Source organism: Triticum urartu, chromosome 1 (assembly GCF_003073215.2).
Source record: "Triticum urartu cultivar G1812 chromosome 1, Tu2.1, whole genome shotgun sequence".
Lineage (NCBI taxonomy): Eukaryota > Viridiplantae > Streptophyta > Magnoliopsida > Poales > Poaceae > Triticum > Triticum urartu.
In genome coordinates, this window is record NC_053022.1 from 320,789,857 (window position 1) to 320,810,954 (window position 21,098).

Genomic DNA, 21,098 nt, shown 5'->3' on the forward strand with positions numbered 1-21,098 from the left:
TACTTCATCCTCCGTCATAGTTTTCGTAGTGCTTAGGCGAAGCCCTACGGAGATTGTTCTTCACCAACACCGTCACCACGCCATCATGTTGCCGGAACTCATCTACTACTTCTCCCCTCTTGCTAGATCAAGAAGGCAAGGACGTCATCGAGCTGAACGTGTGCTGAGTGTGGAGGTGCCGTACATTCGGAACTTGATCGGGACGGATCGTGAAGGTGTACGACTACATCAACCATGTTGATAAACGCTTCTGCTTTCGGTCTACGAGGGTATGTAGAAACACTCTCCCCTATCGTTGCTATGCATCTCCTAGAAAGATCTTGCGTGATCGTAGGAAAATTTTGAAATACTGTGTTCCCCAACAGTGGCATCAGAGCCAGGTCTATGCGTAGATGTTATATGCACGAGTAGAACACAAAGGAGTTGTGGGAGTGGGTATATACATATTACTTGCCGTCACTATTTGTTTCTTGATTCGGCGGTATTGTTGTATGAAGCGGCCCGGACTGACATTACATGACCATGTTCATGAGACTGGTTCTACCGACGTGCTTTGCACACAGGTGGCTAACAGGTGTCAGTTTCTCCAACTTTAGTTGAATCGGATTCAATGAACAGGGTTCTTTTGAAGATCAAAAAGCAATCACTATACCACGTTGTGGTTTTGATGAGTAGGTAAGAACGGTTCTTGCTAGAAGCCTGTAGCAGCCACATAAAACTTGCAACAACAAAGTAGAGGACGTCTAACTTGTTTTTGGAGGGCATGTTGTGATGTGATATGGTCAAGACGTGATTATATAAATTATTGTATGAGATGATCATGTTTTTTAACACAGTTATCGGCAACTGGCAGGAGCCATATGGTTGTCGCTTTATTGTATGAAATGCAATCGCCATGTAATTGCTTTACTTTATCACTAAGCAGTAGCGATAGTCGTAGAAGCAATAGTTGGCGAGACGACAACGATGCTGCGATGGAGATCAATGTGTCAAGCCGGTGACGATGGTGATCATGACGGTGCTTTGGAGATGGAGATCAAAGGCACAAGATGATGATGGCCATATCATATCACTTATATTGATTCCATGTGATGTTTATCCTTTTGCATCTTATTTTGCTTAGTACGGTGGTAGCATTATAAAATGATCTCTCACTAAATTTCAAGGTACAAGTGTTCTCCCTGAGTATGCATTGTTGCTACAGTTCATCGTGCCGAGACACCACGTGATGATTGGGTGTGATAAGCTCTACATTCACATACAACGGGTGCAAGCCAGTTTTGCACAAGCAGAATACTCGGGTTAAACTCGACGAGCCTAGCATATGCAGATATGGCCTCGGAACACTGAGACCGAAAAGTCGAGCGTGAATCATATAGTAGATATGATCAACATAGTGATGTTCACCATTGAAAACTTCTCCATCTCACGTGATGATCAGACATGGTTTAGTTGATATGGATCACGTGATCATTTAGATGACTAGAGGGATGTGTGTCTAAGTGGGAGTTCTTAAGTAATATGATTAATTGAACTTAAATTTATCATGAACTTAGTCCTGATAGTATTTGCATATCTATGTTGTAGATCAATTGCTCACGTATAGCTTCCCCGTTTTATTTATGATATGTTCCTAGAGAAAACTATGTTGAAAGTTGTTAGTAGCAATGATGCAGACTAGCTCCGTGATCTGAGGATTATCCTCATTGCTGCACAGAAGAATTATGTCCTTGATGCACCGCTAGGTGACGGACCTATTGCAGGAACAGAGGCAGACGTTATGAACGTTTGTCAAGCTCGGTATGATGACTACTTGATAGTTTAGTGAGTCATGCTTCACGACTTAGAACCGGTACTTCAGAAACATTTTGAACACCACGGAGCATATAAGATGTTCCAAGAGTTGAAATTAGTATTTCAGACTCATGCCCTTGTCGAGAGGTATGAGACCTCTGACAATACTTTGCCTACAAGATGGAGGAGAATAGCTCAACCAGTGAGCATGTGCTCAGATTGTCTGGGTACTACAATTGCTTGAATCAAGTGGGAGTTAATCTTCCAGATAAGATAGTGATTGACAGAGTTCTCTAGTCACTATCACCAAGTTACTGGAACTTAGTGATGAACTATAATATGCAAGGGATGACGTAAAACGATTCCCAAGCTCTTCGCGCTGCTGAAATCGGCGAAGGTAGAAATCAAGAAAAGCATCAAGTGTTGATGGTTGACAAGACCACTAGTTTCAAGTAAAAGGGCAAGGGAAAGAAAGGGAACTTCAAGAAGAATGGCAAGCAAGTTTCCACTCCCATAAGGAAGCACAAAGCTAGACCAATCCTAAAACCAAGTGCTTCTACTGCAAAGGAAATGGTCACTGGAAGCGGAACTACCCTAAATACTTGGCGGATAAGAAGGATGGCAAAGTGAACAAAAGTATATATGATATACATGTTATTGATGTGTACTTTACTAGTGTTCATAGTAGCCCCTGGGTATTTGATACTGGTTCAGTTGCTATGATTAGTAACTTGAAATAGGAGTTACAAAATTAACAAAGACTAGTTGAGGGCAAGGTGACGATGTGTGTTGGAAGTGATTCCAAGGTTGATAAGATCACCATCGCACACTCCCTTTACCTTCGGGATTAGTGTTGAACCTAAAATAAATGTTATTTGGTGTTTGCGTTGAGCATAATATTATGATTGGATCATGTTTATTGCAATACGGTTATTCATTTAAGTCAAAGAATAATTGTTATTTTGTTTACATGAATAATACCTTCTGAGGTCATACACCCAAAGGTGAATGGTTTACTGAATCTCGATCGTAGTGATACACATATTCATAATATTGATGCAAAAAGATGCGAAGTTGATAATGATAGCGCAACATATTTGTGGCACTGCCGTTTAGGTCATATTGGTGTAAAGCGCATGAAGAAACTCCATGCTGATGGGCTTTTGGAATCACTTGATTCTTGTGAACCATGCCTCATGGGCAAGATGACTAAGACTCTGTTCTATAGAAAATGGAACGAGCAACAAAATTATTGGAAATAATACATACTGATGTATGTGGAACGATGAGTGGTGATGCTCGTGGTGGGTATCATTATTTTCTGACCTTCACAGATGATTTGAGCAGATATGGGTATATCTACTTGATGAAACATAAGTCTGAAACATTTGAAAAGTTCAAAGAATTTCAGAGTGAAGTGGAAAATCATCGTAACAAGAAAATTAAGTTTCTACGATCTGATCGTGGAGGTGAATATTTGAGTTATGAGTTTGGTCTTCATTTGAAACAATGCGGAATAGTTTTGCAACTCACGCCACCTGGAACACCACAGCGTAATGGTGTGTCCGAACGTCGTAACTGCACTTTATTAGATATGGTGCAATCTATGATGTCTCTTACTGATTTACCACTATCGTTTTGGGGTTAAGCATTAGAGACAGTTGCATTCACGTTAAATAGGGCACCTTCTAAATCCATTGAGATGACACCATAGGAACTGTGGTTTAGCAAGAAACCTAAGCTGTCGTTTCTTAAAGTTTGGGTTGTGATGCTTATGTGAAAAAGTTTCAACCTTATAAGCTCAAACCCAAATCGGAGAAGTGTGTCTTCATAGGATACCCAAAAGAAACTGTTTGGTACACCTTCTATCACAGATCCGAAGGCAAGATCTTTGTTGCTAAGAGTGGATCCTTTCTAGAGAAGGAGTTTCTCTCGAAAGAAGTGAGTGGGAGGAAAGTAGAACTTGATGAGTTAATTGTACCTTCTCTCGAATTGGAAAGTAGCCCATCACTGAAATCAGTTCCAGTGATGCCTACACCAATTAGTGAGGAAGTTAATGATGATGATCATGAAACTTCAGATCAAGTTACTACCGAATCTCGTAGGTCAACCAGAGTACATTCTGCACCAGAGTTGTACGATAATCCTGTTCTAGAAGTCATGTTACTAGACCATGACGAACATACGAACTATGAGGAAGCGATGATGAGCCCAGATTCTGTGAAATGGCTTAAGGCCCTGAAATCTGAGATGGGATCCATGTATGAGAACAAATTATGGACTTTGATTGACTTACCCGATGATCGGTGAGCCATTCAGAATAAATGGATCTTCAAGAGGAAGACGGACGCTGATAGTAGTGTTACTATCTACAAAGCACGAATGGTCACAAAAGGTTTTAGACAAGTTCAAGGTATTGACTACGATGAGATTTTTTCACTCGTATCGATACTTAAAAGTCTGTCCGAATCATGTTAGCAGTTGCCGCATTTTATGAAATTAGGCAAATGGATATCAAAACTACATTCCTTAATGGATTTATTAAAAAAGAGTTGTATATTATGCAACCAGAAGGTTTTGTCAATCCTAAAGGTGTTAACAAAGTGTGCAAGCTCCAGCGATCCATCTATGGACTGGTGCAAACATCTTGGAGTTGGAATATACGCTTTGATGAGTTGATCAGAGCATATGGTTTTATACAGACTTGCGATGAAGACTGTATTTACAAAAAAGTGAGTGGGAGCACTACAACCTTTCTGATAAGTATATGTGAATGACATATTCTTGATCAAAAATGATGTAGAATTTTCTGGAAAGCATAAAGGAGAATTTGAAAGGAGTTTTTCAAAGAACGAATTACATGTAAAGCTACTTACATATTGGGCATCAAGATCTATAAAGATAGATCAAGACGCTTGATAAGACTTTCGATGAGTACATACCTTGATAAGATTTTGAAGGAGTTCAAAATGGATCAGTCAAAGAAGGAGTTCTTGCCTGAGTTGTAAGGTGTGAAATTGACTAAAGACTCAAAACCCGGCCACGGCAGAAAATAGAAAGAGAATGAAAGGTCATTCACTATGCCTCAGTCATAGGTTCTATAAAGTATGCTATGCTATGTAGCAGACCTATTGTATACCTTAGCATGATTTTGGCAAGGGAGTACAATAGTGATCTAGGAGTAGATCACTGGACAACGGTCAAAATTATTGTTAGAGGACTAAGGAAATATTTCTCGGTTATGGAGGTGATGAAAGAGTTCGTCGTAAAGAGTTACGTCGATGCAAGCTTTTTACGCCGATCTAGATGACTCTAAGTCTCAATATAGATACATATTGAAAGTGGGAGAAATTAGCTAGAGTAGCTCCGTGCAGAGTATTGTAGACATAGAAATTTGCAAAATACATATGGATCTGAATGTTGAAGACCCGTAGACTAAACTTCACTCACAAGCAAAACATGATCACTCTTTGGGTGTTAATCACATAGCGATGTGAACTAGATTATTGACTCTAGTAAAACCTTTGGGTATTAGTCACATGAAGATGTGAACTAATCACATAAAGATGTGAACTATTGGTGTGAAATCACATGACGATGTGAACTATATTATTGACTCTAGTGCAAGTCGGAGACTGAAGGAAATATGCCCTAGAGGCAATAATAAAGTTGTTATTCATATTTCCTTATATCATGATAAATGCTTATTATTCATGCTAGAATTGTATTAACCAGAAACTTAGTACATGTGTGAATACATAGACAAACAGAGTGTCACTAGTATGCCTCTACTTGACTAGCTCGTTAATCAAAGATGGTTAAGTTTCCTAGCCATGGACATGAGTTGTCATTTGATTAACGAGATCACATCATTAGAGAATGATGTGATTGACATGACCCATCCGTTAGCTTAGCACTATGATCGTTTAGTTTATTGATATTGCTTTCCTCATGACTTATACATGTTCCTATGACTGAGATTATGCAACTCCCGAATACCGGAGGAACACTTAGTGTGCTATCAAACGTCACAACGTAACTGGGTGATTATAAAGATGCTCTACAGGTGTCTCCAATGGTGTTTGCTCAGTCGGCATATATCGAGATTAGGATTTGTCACTCCGATTGTCGGAGAGGTATCTCTGGGCCCTCTCGGTAATGCACATCACTATAAGCCTTGCAAGCAATGTAACTAATGAGTTAGTTGCGGGATGATGCATTAAGGAATGAGTAAAGAGACTTGCCGGGTACGAGATTGAACTAGTATGATGATACCGATGATCGAATCTCGGTCAAGTAACATACTGATGACAAAGGGAACAACGGAATTTGTTATGCGGTTCGACCAATAAAGATCTTCATAGAATATGTAGGAGCCAATATGGGCATTCAGGTTCCACTATTGGTTATTGACCAGAGAGCTTAACGTTCATTGATGATATAGTATTATGAGTTATGTATGTTGGTGATCGAATGTTGTTCGGAGTCCCGGATGAGATCGCGGACATGACGAGGAGATCCGGAATGGTCCGGAGGTAAAGATTGATATATAGGATGATATGGTTCGGCCAAGGGGTGAAGCCCACGAGGCTTTAGGTCGGTGCAAAAGGAGTTTTGTGGAGGCCAGGGGGCCAAATATTGTTGGTATGTCTAAATATTACATTGTTGCTAAATATTTACCACCTAGCTTTACATACCAACAAAAGAAAAAAATTCTTCTATGATTTAAGACATTACTTTTGGGATGACCCACATCTTTATAAAGGAGAAGAGGGTATTATTAGACGTCGTGTACCTGAGCATGAACAGGGACAAATCCTATGGAAATGTCACTCCGAAACTTATGGAGGGCATCATGCAGGAGACAGAACTGCTCACAAGGTATTGCAATCTGGAGTTTATTGGCCTACTCTCTTCAAGGATGCTTGTAAGTTTGTCTTATCTTGCAATGAATGTCAAAGAATAGGTAATATCAGTAAGCACCAAGAAATGCATATGAATTATTCACTTGCTGTTGAACCATTTGATGTTTGGGTATTTGATTACATGGGACCTTTTCCTACCTCTAATGGGTATACACATATTTTGGTTGCTGTTGATTATGTTACTAAGTGGGTAGAAGCTATTCCAACTAGTAGTGCTGATCACAACACGTCTATTAAAATGCTTAAGGAAGTTATTTTCCCAAGGTTTTGAGTACCTAGATACTTAATGACTGATGGTGGTTCAGACTTTATTCATGGTAATTTTCGTAAAATGCTTGCCGAGTATGATGTTAACCATAGAATTGCATCACCTTATCATCCTTAGTCTAGTGGTCAAGTTGAACTTAGCAATAGAGAAATAAAATTAATTTTGCAAAAGACTGGCAATAGGTCCCAGAGGAATTGGTCTGAGAAATTAGATGATGCACTTTGGGCTTATAGAACAGCATATAAAAATCCTATGGGTATGTCTCTGGGGGAGTCTTGGATTAGGGGGTGTCCGAATAGCCGGACTATACCTTCGGCCGGACTCCTGGACTATGAAGATACAAGATTGAAGACTTCGTCCTGTGTCCGGAAGGGACTTTCCTTGGCGTGGAAGGCAAGCTTGGCGATACGGATATGTAGATCTCCTACCATTGTAACCGACTCTGTGTAACCCTAGCCCTCTCCGGTGTCTATATAAACCGGAGGGTTTTAGTTCATAGGACGGACAACAATCATACCATAGGCTAGCTTCTAGGGTTTAGCCTCCTTGATCTCGTGGTAGATCTACTCTTGTACTACCCATATCATCAATATTGATCAAGCAGGACGTAGGGTTTTACCTCCATCAAGAGGGCCCGAACCTGGGTAAAACATCATGTCCCCTGCCTCCTGTTACCATCCGCCTAGACGCACAGTTCGGGACCCCCTACCCGAGATCCGCCGGTTTTGACACCGACATTGGTGCTTTCATTGAGAGTTCCTCTGTGTCGTCACTTTTAGGCCCGATGACTCCTTCGATCATCAACGACGATGCGACCCAGGGTGAGACTTTTCTCCCCGGACAGATCTTCGTATTTGGCGGCTTTGCACTGCGGGCCAATTCGCTTGGCCATCTGGAACAGATCGAAAGCTACGCCCCTTGCCGTCAGGTCAGATTTGGAAGTTTAAACTACACAGCGGACCTCCGCGGAGAGTTGATCTTTGATGGATTCGAGCCGCAGCCGAGCGCGCCGCACTGTCACGATGGGCATGATCTAGCTCTGCCGCCGAACAGTGCCCTGGAGGCTGCACCCGCATCAGCTCCGACCCTTAATTCGGAGCCAACTGCGCCAATCGAGGATGGGTGGTTGGACACCGCCTCGGGGGCTGCAATCTCTACGGCGATCGAGCCGAACACCAGCCCTATTCTCTGTGAAGCCCGTGACTCCAAGGAGCTGGACTCCTCTCCAGACTCCGAGCCCTCCGCGCCCCTACTGATCAAACCCGATTGGGCGCCGATCATGGAGTTCACCGCCATGGACATCTTCCAGCACTCGCCCTTCGGCGATATTCTGAATTCACTAAAGTCTCTCTCTTTATTAGGAGAGCCCTGGCCGGACTATGGTCAGCGAGGTTGGGATGCGGATGATGAAGAAATTCAAAGCCCACCCACCACCCAGTTCATAGCCACTGTCGATGATTTAACCGACATGCTCGACTTCGACTCCGAAGAAATCGACGGTATGGACGCCGATGCAGGAGACGATCAAGAACCAGCGCCTATAGGGCACTGGAAAGCCACCTCGTCGTATGATATTTACATGGTGGACACCCCAAAAGAAGGCAATGGCGATGGAACAGCGGAGGATGACCCCTCCAAGAAGCAGCCTAAGTGCCGGCGTCAGCGGCGCCGCTCTAAATCCCGCCAAAGCAAAAACGGTGATTCCGGCATGGGAGATAATAACACCCCGGACAATGCCGAAGACAACCACCTCCAGCAAGATTCAGCACAAGAGGATGGACAAGCCAGCCCTCATGAGAGAGCGGCAGACAGAGAGGTCGAGGACAATAATTATATACCTCCCTCCGAAGACGAGGCAAGCCTCGACGATGATGAATTTGTCGTGCCAGAGGATCCCGTCGAACAAGAGCATTTCAAACGCAGGCTTATGGCCACGGCGAGCAGCCTCAAGAAAAAACAGCAACAGCTTAGAGCTGATCAAGATTTGCTAGCCAACAGATGGACTGAAGTTCTTGCGGCCGAAGAGTATGAACTTGAACGCCCCTCCAAGAGCTACCCAAAGCGCAGGTTGCTACCCCAATTAGAGGAGGAAGCACCTAAACCTACATCAACAACGCATGATGCGGCCGACCGGCCACCCCGTGGCCGCGACAGAGAGGCCTCTTGGCCCTCCACTCAAGCCGCACCCCGGCGCCGCTCAAAAAATACCAAGGCACGGGAAAATGTGCCAGACCTGCGAGATATATTGGAGAACAAGGCAAGGCAAACAAGATCGATCTACGGATCGCATGGGTGCCTCACGGCACGAGACGGTAATCTTCACTCTGGATACAGTCAATCCGGCCGGGCCGAACACAGTAGACAAAGCTCATTTGAGCTGCGTCGTGATATAGCCCAATACAGAGGCGCCGCACACCCACTATGCTTCACAGATGAAGTAATGGATCATCAAATCCCTGAGGGTTTCAAACCCGTGAACATCGAATCATATGATGGCACAACAGATCATGCGGTATGGATCGAGGACTATCTCCTTCATATCCACATGGCCCGCGGTGATGACCTACACGCCATCAAATACCTCCCACTCAAGCTTAAAGGACCAGCTCGGCATTGTCTTAACAGCTTGCCAGCAGAATCAATTGGTTGTTGGGAGGACCTGGAAGCCGCATTCCTCGACAATTTCCAGGGCACTTATGTGCGACCACCAGACGCCGATGACCTTAGCCACATAATTCAGCAGCCAGAGGAATCGGCCAGACAATTCTGAACATGGTTCCTAACCAAGAAAAATCAAATTGTCGACTATCCGGACGTAGAGGCCCTAGCAGCCTTCAAGCATAACATCAGCGACGAGTGGCTTGCACGGCACCTAGGACAGGAAAAGCCGAAATCCATGGCAGCCCTCACGACACTTATGACCCGCTTTTGCGCGGGAGAAGACAGCTGGCTAGCTCGTAGCAATAACATGACTAAGAGCCCTGGTAATTCGGATACCAAGGACAGCAGTGGCAGGTCGCGTCGCAACAAGCAAAAGCGCCGCATTAACGGCGACAATGCTGAGGATACGACAGTTAATGCTGGATTCAGAGGCTCTAAACCCGGTCAGCGGAAAAAGCCATTCAAAAGAAATACCCCGGGCCCGTCCAGTTTGGACCGAAACTCGACCGCTCATGCCAGATACATGGCACCCCCGAAAAACCAGCCAATCACACCAACAAGGATTGTTGGGTGTTCAAGCATGCAGGCAAGTTAAATGCCGAAAGCAGAGACAAGGGGCTGCATAGCAATGACGAGGAGGAGCCCCGGCCGCCGAACAACAGTGGACAGAAAGGTTTTCCCCCACAAGTGCGGACGGTGAACCTGATATACGCAACCCACGTCCCCAAGAGGGAGCGGAAGCGTGCGCTAAGGGACGTATACGGGATGGAGCCAGTCGCCCCAAAGTTCAACCCATGGTCTTCCTGCCCGATCACTTTTGATCGAAGGGACCACCCCACTAGCACCCGTCATGGCAGATTCGCCGCATTGGTTCTAGACCCAATTATTGAAGGATTTCACCTCACTAGAGTCCTTATGGACGGTGGCAGCAGCCTGAACCTGCTTTACCAGGATACAGTGCGGAAAATGGGCATCGATCCCTCGAGGATTAAACCCACTAAAACGACCTTTAGAGGCGTCATACCAGGTGTAGAGGCCAACTGTACAGGCTCAACTACACTTGAAGTGGTCTTCGGATCTCCGGATAATTTCCGAAGCGAGGAGTTAATCTTCGACATAGTTTCGTTCCGCAGTGGCTACCACGCACTGCTCGGGCGAACCGCTTTTGCCAAGTTCAATGTGGTGCCGCACTACGCATACCTCAAGCTCAAAATGCCAGGCCCTCGAGGAGTCATCACGGTCAATGGAAACACCGAACGCTCTCTCCGAACGGAGGAGCATACGGCGGCTATCGCAGCGGAAGTACAAAGCAGCCTCTCAAGGCAATTCTCCAGTCCAGCCATTAAACGTCTTGACACCATCAAGCGCGCCCGGAGTAACCTACAACAAGACCGCCAGGCACGTTCCGAGCAAGTGTAGCAATGCGGCCCCAACCCCAGCCCTCGCGAACTTGCGAAACCAGTGTTGCGCGTACATAACTACTCTCTGGAAATACCATCGGCAAAAGGGGAGGGGCACAATCACGGCACGCCCGAAACACGGCTTAAACCGCACTAGGGGCTGCCAACTTTTTCATTTTCTCTTACTTTCAGGACTCCACTCTTCGGAAGGCCTGTCCGGCAGTACAATTGCCACGCAAACGATACAACAACCAGGGGAGCAGAAAGCTACGCCGCACTACGGAACTCTAAGGTGGTCTCTATAACAAGCAGTATACCTGTTTCACATAACATTCCGCAGCCCGACCCTGGAAAGGACATATTTGATAGTCCCATCTTTTGCGTATCACACTATTTGTATCGTCCTGCTTTGATCGCAGCCTTTTTAAATAAACAATGCATAGCTTCCGTCTATTATTGCATTACTCTTTTTTATGAATATATGTTCATTAATGACATGTTGCACCCGTACACTTTGGTACGGCCAATACGCCAGGGGCTTACATACCCCACAACACGGTGTGAGAAATCCGAACAATTTCACAAGTGCGGCACCCCGAACTTATAGCATTATATGCATCGGCTCCGAATCATGTCTTGGGTCAATAGTTGGGTTTGCCCGGCTCCTATGTTTTGGTACCTTACATTCCGTTATATCGGCTAAGGTAGCACTAGGAGAACTACTGCGATTGTGCCCCAGTTGAGCTGGGCTAAGCACCTCAGTAGAGAAAGCTAAAACTGACCGTCATGATGAGGCGAGAGCTGGTCGCTGTTCGAGAGGTTTTCGAGTCCCTAAAGACTTATGCCGCTTAGAGCGAGGAGTCGGCTTTGTCCGGCCTAGGCGTGGATAGCGCCCCAAACTCGGTCTTCCGAACACTAGGGGCTTCGCCGAAATTTAAAATTATAGATTTCTATGGCTAAGTGAGAGTGTTCAAGCATTATAGTCCGATTGCCTTGTTCGTTGTGTTGAGCATCTCCCTCGAAGGACCCAAGAATGGGAAAAAGAGCGCTCATGTTTATCCCGAACACCCCAGCACTCGTGCCATGGGGGCAGAAGCCGACGACTCGCCATCTCTCAAATTTGATAAACGGCCGCACAGAAGGTAATATTTTAAATTCAAAAAGAATTGCTTAGCGCACATGAACAAGTTTTCAGCGCACAGGACAAAACGAGCGAGTTTACTGAAAAATTACATCCATGGAACATTCATCCTCCACAAGGCGGGCACCCTTCAGAACACCATAATACATCTCGGGCTTGCGATGCTCCTTGCCCGGCGGTGGCCCGTCCTTCACAAGCTTCTCAGCATCCAGCTTGCCCAGTGCACCTTCGCACGGGCAAGCGCCCTACGGGCACCCTCGATGCATACGAAGCGCTTGATGACTTCGAGCCTTGGACAGGCCTCCACCAGCCGCCTCACCAGCCCGAAGTAGCTCCCAAGCATGGCCTCTCCAGGCCACAGCCAGACTATGAGGCCCTTCATGGCCTATTCGGCCACCTTATGGAGCTCGACCAGCTGTTTCAGCTGGTCGCTTAAGGGCACCGGGTGTTCGGCCTCAGCATACTGGGACCAGAACACCTTCTCCGTCGAGCTTCCCTCCTCGGCTCGGTAGAAGGCGGCGACATCCGACACGCTACGGGCCAAGTCTGCGATTGCTCCTGGAGAGCTCCGGATTCGGGTAAGTAACAAGTAATTCACTTTTACGTATTTGCTTTGCATAAAGAATGCCTTACCCGCCGCTATCTTTTTTATTGCCTCAACCTCCTGGAGGGCCTTCTGGGCTTCGGCCTTGGCAGACTTGGCATCTTCAATGACCGCCGCGAGCTCAGACTCTCGCGTCTTCGAGTCAAGCTCCAAACTCTCATGTTTTTTCATGAGAGCCCGGAGCTCTTGCCGCACCTCGCCAACCTGCATCTCATGCTTCTCCCGCTCGGTGCGCTCCATGGCCGCCCTCTTCTCGGCCTCGGACAACGCTTGCTTAAGGGTCGCCACCTCAGTTGTGGCCCCTACAATAGCCGCGTTAATCCTGTCACTTTTTGCAATTGCACCTTTCACATATTTCAATAAGGTATTTCTTACCTTCCTTCTCCTCGAGCTGCCGCTTGGATAGGCCGAGCTCTTGCTCGGGTCGCTTGAGGTTCTGCTTCAGCATGCCCACCTCCGCAGTTAGTGCAGCGGATGCTAGCAGCGAAGCCTGCATACGCATATTGACTTACTTTTGTTAGACTCCTGCGAACGTTATTAGATCCTCTATTCGGCTTTTCTTTCCGAACGCCAAACAGAGCATCAGGGGCTATTCTCTATGCGGTAATATTTTTACTTACCTCAAAGCCTGTTAGAAGGCTGGCACAGGCTTCAGTCAGTCCGCTCTTGGCGGACTGAACCTTCTGGATCACCGCACTCATAACAGTGCAGTGCTCCTCGTCGATGGAGGCGCCGTTAAGCACCTCCAGCAAATTGTTCGGTGCCTCTGGTTGGACGGAGGTCACCGGCTCGGTAGGTGTCGGTGTCAAAACCGGCGGATCTCGGGTAGGGGGTCCCGAACTGTGCGTCTAGGCCGGATGGTAACAGGAGGCAAGGAACACGATGTTTTACCCAGGTTCGGGCCCTCTTGATGGAGGTAAAACCCTACGTCCTGCTTGATTAATATTGATGATATGGGTAGTACAAGAGTAGATCTACCACGAGATCGTAGAGGCTAAAACCCTAGAAGCTAGCCTATGGTATGATTGTTTGTATATATGATCTATCGACTAGCCTGGCCCTGGTTTATATAATGCACCAGAGGCTTAGGTTAACAAGAGTCCTAGCCGAATACGCTGGTGGGGAGAAGTCCTTGTCTTGATGCCAAGTCTTGTGGAATCTTCCTTATATGCGGCAGCTATCCTAACTGGCCCATGAGTATATGGCCATGGGGGTCCTCGGCCCAATCTATCAAATCAGGAGATGACGTGTTGAGTACCCCCTAGTCCAGGACACCGTCAGTAGCCCCCTGAACCGGTCTTCAAGTTAGGGACGCTCCTCGATTCTTCCGAACTGTTCTTCATCTTCAGTCGTCGGTCTTGAAAACTGGTTCAACAAATCTTCTTTATCTTCGATCTTGAGGATCGCCGAAATGCATTCGACGTGTTTACACATCGGGTATCCGAGGAGCCCCTTTAAGTTTCCGGCCTTTATCAATGCCTTGTTATTTTTATGCCACACCTTGGTTTTGAAGTTGTTCCCGGGAGGCAGTGTCCTCTTGCGTCCGAGCTCCAACGCTGGACTGCATTAGAGGTATCTTTTGCAGCCGAGCACCAATGCCGGACTGCTTTCCAAGCTCCAACGCCGGAATGTATCCGAGCTCCAACGCCGGACTATACCCGAGGTGTCATATTACCTTGGTTCAAAAAAGTTGAAGGAGTTTAGCCGAGCTTAATGCCGGAAATGCCCTCTATGGAGCCAGCCACTAGCGCCCGAGCTTTATGCCGGACTGCTTCCAAGGTGGTGCACCACCCCGACTATGGGCCAATTTTTTGTCAATATTTTTTATTGGTGCAATTTATTCTCTGCCGAGATATATAGCTAGTAGCCCTCAAGGTGTGTATCGGTCTAAAACCCGAGATGCACATGAAGGATGACATAAGACCGCTGATCCTAGTAGCCGCTGAGACTCAGGTTGATTTGCAAAATCGGCCTGAGGATCAAGTCCAAGCTCGGCAGAATACTTCGGGACACTAAAAGCGGCGTGCTCAGTGCTCGAGACTCAGGTTGGGTGCGGCCTACCAACCTGAGGATCAAAATCTCCTCAGAAACTATATTGCACATAAAATTTTCTGCATTGGACAAGCAATGCAGTAGCCCCCGAGACACTGGTCGGGTGGCAACACCAGATCAGGGGATCGATGTGCCCCTTTAATATTTGTAAATAATAAGCCCGAAGCCCAGTAGCCCCCGAGCCTTAATGCGGGCACGGGTGGCCGAATTAAGGATCAATATCCATAGTAAAATCACAAATTATGTGTAATGACTCTATGTATCCAAGTACTTTACGTCATTAATGCTCAGATCCGCATTGTACAAAACTTTGTTAACCGACCATCGGCTTCCACCTCCTCGGCCAGTAGCCGAGGAGTGCTTGTCCTACTTTATAAAACCTTTATGAGGGCAAAGATTTACAACAAACAAGGCAATCTGGCCATACGGTTTTATAAACAAAGGTACGCAGAGAGTTATATTACTGTTTAACAGAAGAAATGTCTTCCAAAGAAAATAGTCCCGCTATCGGTTCCTTTCTTTGGGTTGTCATGCTAAGCATGATCATTAAACCTCAGCTCTAATGTAAGAGCAAAATATCGAGGATTTAGTTTGGGAGGCCAGTTAATAGCCCCCGGTAGTGTTTGGCGACAGTCGGGGTCAAGTCGTAAACACTTCGGCCAATGTTATGAACGGCCCGTCATTTAACATAGTCATCGGATCGCTGACCAGTTTACGCTTATTGTGACAGTCAGTTTTCGGCTTTCTCCACTGAGGTGCTTAACCATGTGAGCTGGAAGCACAATCGCAATGGTTCTCCCTTTGCACGCCTAGCCAAACAAAACGGAACGTAGGAAGCAAGTGCAGGAGCCGGGCAACCCAACTATTGACCGAAGACACAATTCGAAACCGATGCATATATAGCAATAGCTGAGAATGTTTTTGCCGAATCCCTAAAGGTGTTCGGCGTTGCACTGCGAGACTAATGCTGGAAAAGCACAAATAGTTTAAAAGTGCCAAAAAGCTTGGAAAACCAAGAAACGTTAGTAAAAACATGACGTCCGAACAATATCAAGTGTTCGGTGCCAATCCGAAAGTTGGTCTTAGAAAAAAGAATTGCTTCTGTCGTGCTTTAACATGATACATCCTATCTCAAGAGTTCGAGCGGGTCAGCCTACGGCTTCAACCTCCTATCCCGAGGGCGGAGTACTTCTCATCAGGCCAGTTTAGCAAACTAAACTCTAGCGGCTTTGAGAGAGAAATTAGGCTCCCCGGCTAGTGACCGCACACTCATCTCGAAAAAAGGAGTGATAAATAATAATAATAAAACTTTGCAACGACTAAGAAGAAGAACACTTATTATAAAACGACTCAAATAAACTTAAGAGCCCCCAAGTGACTTGGGTAGAAGAATGATTGCATGTACCGAAGTACTTATATCATATCTATGTTCAACCGAACTTTAAACGCGTCTTAACCGACCGTCAGCTTCTCCCTCTTCGGTCAAGGACCGAAAAGTGTTATGTACTCCATCGGTCGAGAATATCAACGGTGTTTCCAATAACCAGGCAATCAGGCCATAAGGCTGTAACAGACAAAGCGCGCTCAAGGAACTTATGCTATATTACCGTGAAGTGTAAGAAGCATCTTCGAAGAAAATAGTACCCCCACCGATACCTTTCTTCGGTGCTCATTGTTATTATGAGAATTGTGCAATAGATTTTTTGTACTCATGAGTTCCGTTGTGTGCCGACCATCATTGAAAACTATAAGAGCGCTAGCTTTCGGCTTCACCCAGTCTGAGGTCCGGCTCGGGCGACCCGATCATGACAATCACAGAGGTGTTCCCTTTACTCCCTAGCCGAACAATCGGGAACGTAGGGGTAAACACAGGAGCGAGGCAACCCAGCTTGCAAATCGCTTAAGTCAATATGGTGCATATTGTGGCGTAATACACGAACAAGGAATGAAGCCGTACAAGTATAATCATATGCAAGTGGAAAAGCTTCATGGAGGAAGCCCCAAATGAATTGGGTATTTGAATTTATGCGTCACAAACAAAGTTTGGACAATGAAATTTTTTACAAGCAACTTTTTTTCCAAAAAAGTATAATGCTTGGTCGAACCGAACACAAGTTAGAAATTAAAGCTTTGAGCATCAAAGCGACTTAGCTGGTTAATGTGTTCGGTATTGATGACGCGGTCCGAGCTTGATGCGGGGCAAGGTTCCGTCCCCCAAGCTGGTTCCGAGGTGGTGGAGCGGAGAGCTCGACACGCCGAAGTGGTGACATAGCACGGTCAATGCAGACTGGCAGAGTGACGCCGAAGTCCCTGGATCATTTTCCTGTGCACAAAAAATAGTGCAAACCGGAGATAATGGTAATAATGATAATTAAAAAAATGTTGCATAATAAATAATTTATGCAAAGTGAGGAATAGAAGAAATATGGCCTGGCGCCGAAGTCAATGTCGATGCAGGGCATCGGCGTGATGTAGTAAAGGCGTGGCAAAGTCTGAATTCACAGGTCGGTCCAAGCTCCGGATGCGGCGTTCGCCGGACTATGTACGGAAACTGATCGAACCACCACGCGACCTTCGTTAATGCGGTCACCATTTTATAGACCTGTGTACATATCATGGACAAACCAGAGTAATAATTCCTTGGGAAAAATGAACCCAAACAAGCAAAAAATACTGGGATTAATAGCACCTGGTTTATTTGTTGTAGCAATCCGAAGGAAGGTGATTCCCAAAATTGGGACTCGCTCGGCACACCCAATGCCTGATGGGCGATAAAACGACGGCATGGCAATGCTGGTAAAGGTTGGCTCGCCGAGGCAAAGCCCTCGGCCCAGCTAACGTGACGGAGCTGGTTGGCTAGTGACGCCGAAGTGTCCGGAGTAGGTTGATGAAGAGATGGCGAAGCCCCCGGTCCAGCCTCGATGTCAGCTGATGAGTCGAAGTAGGTCGGCGTGATGGACACCAGCTTGAAGAAGCAATAGTGCGGCCATGACGTAGTCGATGCCGGCTTGATGAAGCGACTGTGCGACGATGCCGGTATGCCCGCCACGTGTAATCCGTGGGGCGGCGATGTTGGTGATGATTTATCGTTCGTGATGCCGGACTCTTGTTCGGCTTGCCGAGATGATGATCCGAAGAAGTTGAGCTCGGCTCAACAAAGTGACGCCGCGTCTAGCGCAGGTCGGTAGCCGTGGAATAATATTGCCGGACTGGTTTGACACCAGCATGATGTTGAAGATCATGTTCAAAAGATCTTAAAGTTAGTGGGATGTGTTCGGGAACAAAACACAATACCCCATACAAAACTTCCTTCAAAAGGGATGTCCGAAATCCCGTTCATAAAAAAGATGAACTCGGGTCGGATTCGTTTTCGCGCAGAAAACAGATCCGAAAAGTGATGCACTAATCGGAAGGTTCCCGGAGTTTGGACGGTCGGATCGAGCTGAAATTTTGAGAGGTGGTAGATATAGGAATTCCGCAGCCGATCAATGGTTGGATCTTCCAAAGGACGTCCGAGCTAGAAGCTGGACACCACGCACTAAACTCATCCAAATTCCCATCCAGATTTGACAGGGCTCCGGTATATCGTGGATTGCCAGAGATTCCTCCAACGGAACTCGATGAAATTTTCCAGGGTTGTTATAGAATCAATTCCGCACAATTCCACCAGGGCGATCATCAAGGAGATACTCGAGGAGGTGGTGGCGGCAGATACGAGTTCGCTGTCCAAAAAAACAGCATGGTCGCTTGAGGGCAATATTGACGTTGAGCCCCCGAGCTCCATAGATGATTCCTCCGTGATCTTGATAGAGATCGGAGTTGATGTTTGATGAAGGCCCTTGTCCGAACATGGTGATCCGAACATGGGGCGCAATTCTTGGTCGAACCAAGGTGACCAGTTGAATTGGTGACGAAGACGCCGAAGTCGTAGTTGATCTGCAGGCGAGCCATCGATCCTTTTGTCGATCACACAGCGGAACTCTCAATGAAAGCACCAATGTCGGTGTCAAAACCGGCGAATCTCGGGTAGGGGGTCCCGAACTGTGCGTCTAGGCCGGATGGTAACAGGAGGCAAGGAACATGATGTTTTACCCAGGTTCGGGCCCTCTTGATGGAGGTAAAACCCTACGTCCTGCTTGATTAATATTGATGATACGGGTAGTACAAGAGTAGATCTACCACGAGATCGTAGAGGCTAAAACCCTAGAAACTAGCCTATGGTATGATTGTTTGTATATATGATCTATCGACTAGCCTGGCCCTGGTTTATATAATGCACCAGAGGCCTAGGTTAACAAGAGTCCTAGCCGAATACGCCAGTGGGGAGAAGTCCTTGTCTTGATCGCCAAGTCTTGTGGAATCTTCCTTGTATGCGGCAGTTGTCCGAACTGGCCCATGAGTATACGGCCATGGGGTTCCTCGGCCCAATCTATCAAATCGGGAGATGACATGTTGAGTACCCCCTAGTCCAGGACACCGTCAGTAGGCTTGCTCCTCTTGGAAGGAGGCTGCCTACCGGAGTCCGGAACCGTTGAAGGTTCTGGCGCGGTGTCCAGCTCAAAGCCGGACTTAGAGCCCTTGGGGGTTCTATCCCCTTCACGCCTGGAGTCCGGGAGGTCGCCTTGCGGCGCCTCCAGGACCACCTCCTCCTGGCTTGGAACCTGTTGGGATGACACCTCGGCGTCGTCCGTAGGGTGGGGGGAGGTAGCTGCCGGAAGCGAATTCACATCTGAGGAATCCAGGGAGCCGCTCGATGACTCGTCGAGCCCGGCCTTGGGCGGACTGCATAGACATGTTCGACGTAAGGAAAAGCTGTCAAATGGGGGAATACTATGAATCACTCTGGTATCCGGATACTTACGATCTCGCCAGGGGCTTGGCCCTGTGCGGCCACTCCTCTTCGCCATCGTCGGCGTTGGTGGAGTAGTCCGGAGGAGGGGTCTTCCCCTTCTTGGACCCTTCGGCCTCCCCAGTTGGGGCGGCCTTCCTTTTCTTCCCTCCCCCTGCTGGAGGGGGAGAGGTCTCTTCTTCCTCCTCCTCGTCTTCATGGGAGGAGTGCAGCTTGGAGTCATCGGATGATGAATCCGACACCTCCTGGCGCCGGGCACTCTTTCGAGTCCCCGTGGCCTTCTTCTTGGCCTTCTTCTCCGGCACCACATAGGGTGCCGAAACCAGCAGCTTCGCCAAGCGAGCGTCCGCTGGGCCTTCAGGCAAAGGAGCCGGATAGTTGATCTGTCCGGACGTCTCCTGCCAATCATGTCAAAGGTAAAGGAGCTTAGATCCCTCATGGAGTTAAACCATGAAAAACTAATACCCTGTAAAAGGTAAAAACAGCTTACCGCACGAGCGTGACACTGCATGCTGAATCTGCGATCCTCGGTAGCGGATGCGGGGGCCTCGGCGCCCTTGAAAAGCACCTTCCAGGCATCTTCGTACGTCGTGTCGAAGAGCCTGCTCAGAGTTTGGTGCCGCACCGGGTCGAACTCCCACAGGTTGAAAGCCCGTTGTTGACACAGGAGGATCCGGCGGATGAGCATAACCTGGACTACGTTGACAAGTTTGAGCTTCGTGTCCACCAGGGTTTGGACGCATGTTTGGAGTCCGGTCAGCTCTCCTTTTTTACCCCACGACAGGCCCGTTTGTTTCCAGGAGGCGAGCCGCGTAGGGGGTCCGGATCGGAACTCGGGGGCTGCGACCCATTCAGGGTCGCGCGGCTCGGTGATGTAAAACCATCCCGATTGCCACCCCTTTAGGGACTCCACGAAGGAGCCCTCGAGCCATAGGACCTTGGGCATCTTTCCCACCATGGCGCCTCCGCACTCCGCCTGGGTGCCGTGCACCACCTTCGGCTTGACATTGAAAGTCTTGAGCCATAGGCTAAAATGGGGGTGGATGCGGAAGAAACCCTCGCACACGACGATGAACGCCGAGATGTTGAGGACAAAGTTCGGGGCCAGATCGTGGAAATCCAGGCCATAGTAGAACATGAGCCCCCGGACAAATGGGTGGAGAGGGAAGCCCAGTCCGTGGAGGAAATGAGGGAGGAGCACCACCCTCTCATGGGGCCTAGGGGTGGGGATGAGCTTCCCCTCTTTGGGAAGCCGGTGCGCAATGTCGTTAGACAAGTATCCGGCCTTCCTCAGTCTTTAGATGTGTCCCTCCGTAACGGAGGAGACCATCCACTTGCCTCCCGATCCGGACATGGCTGGAGAAGGTTGAGGTGGGGTGTGCGGACTTGGGCGCTGGAGCTCGA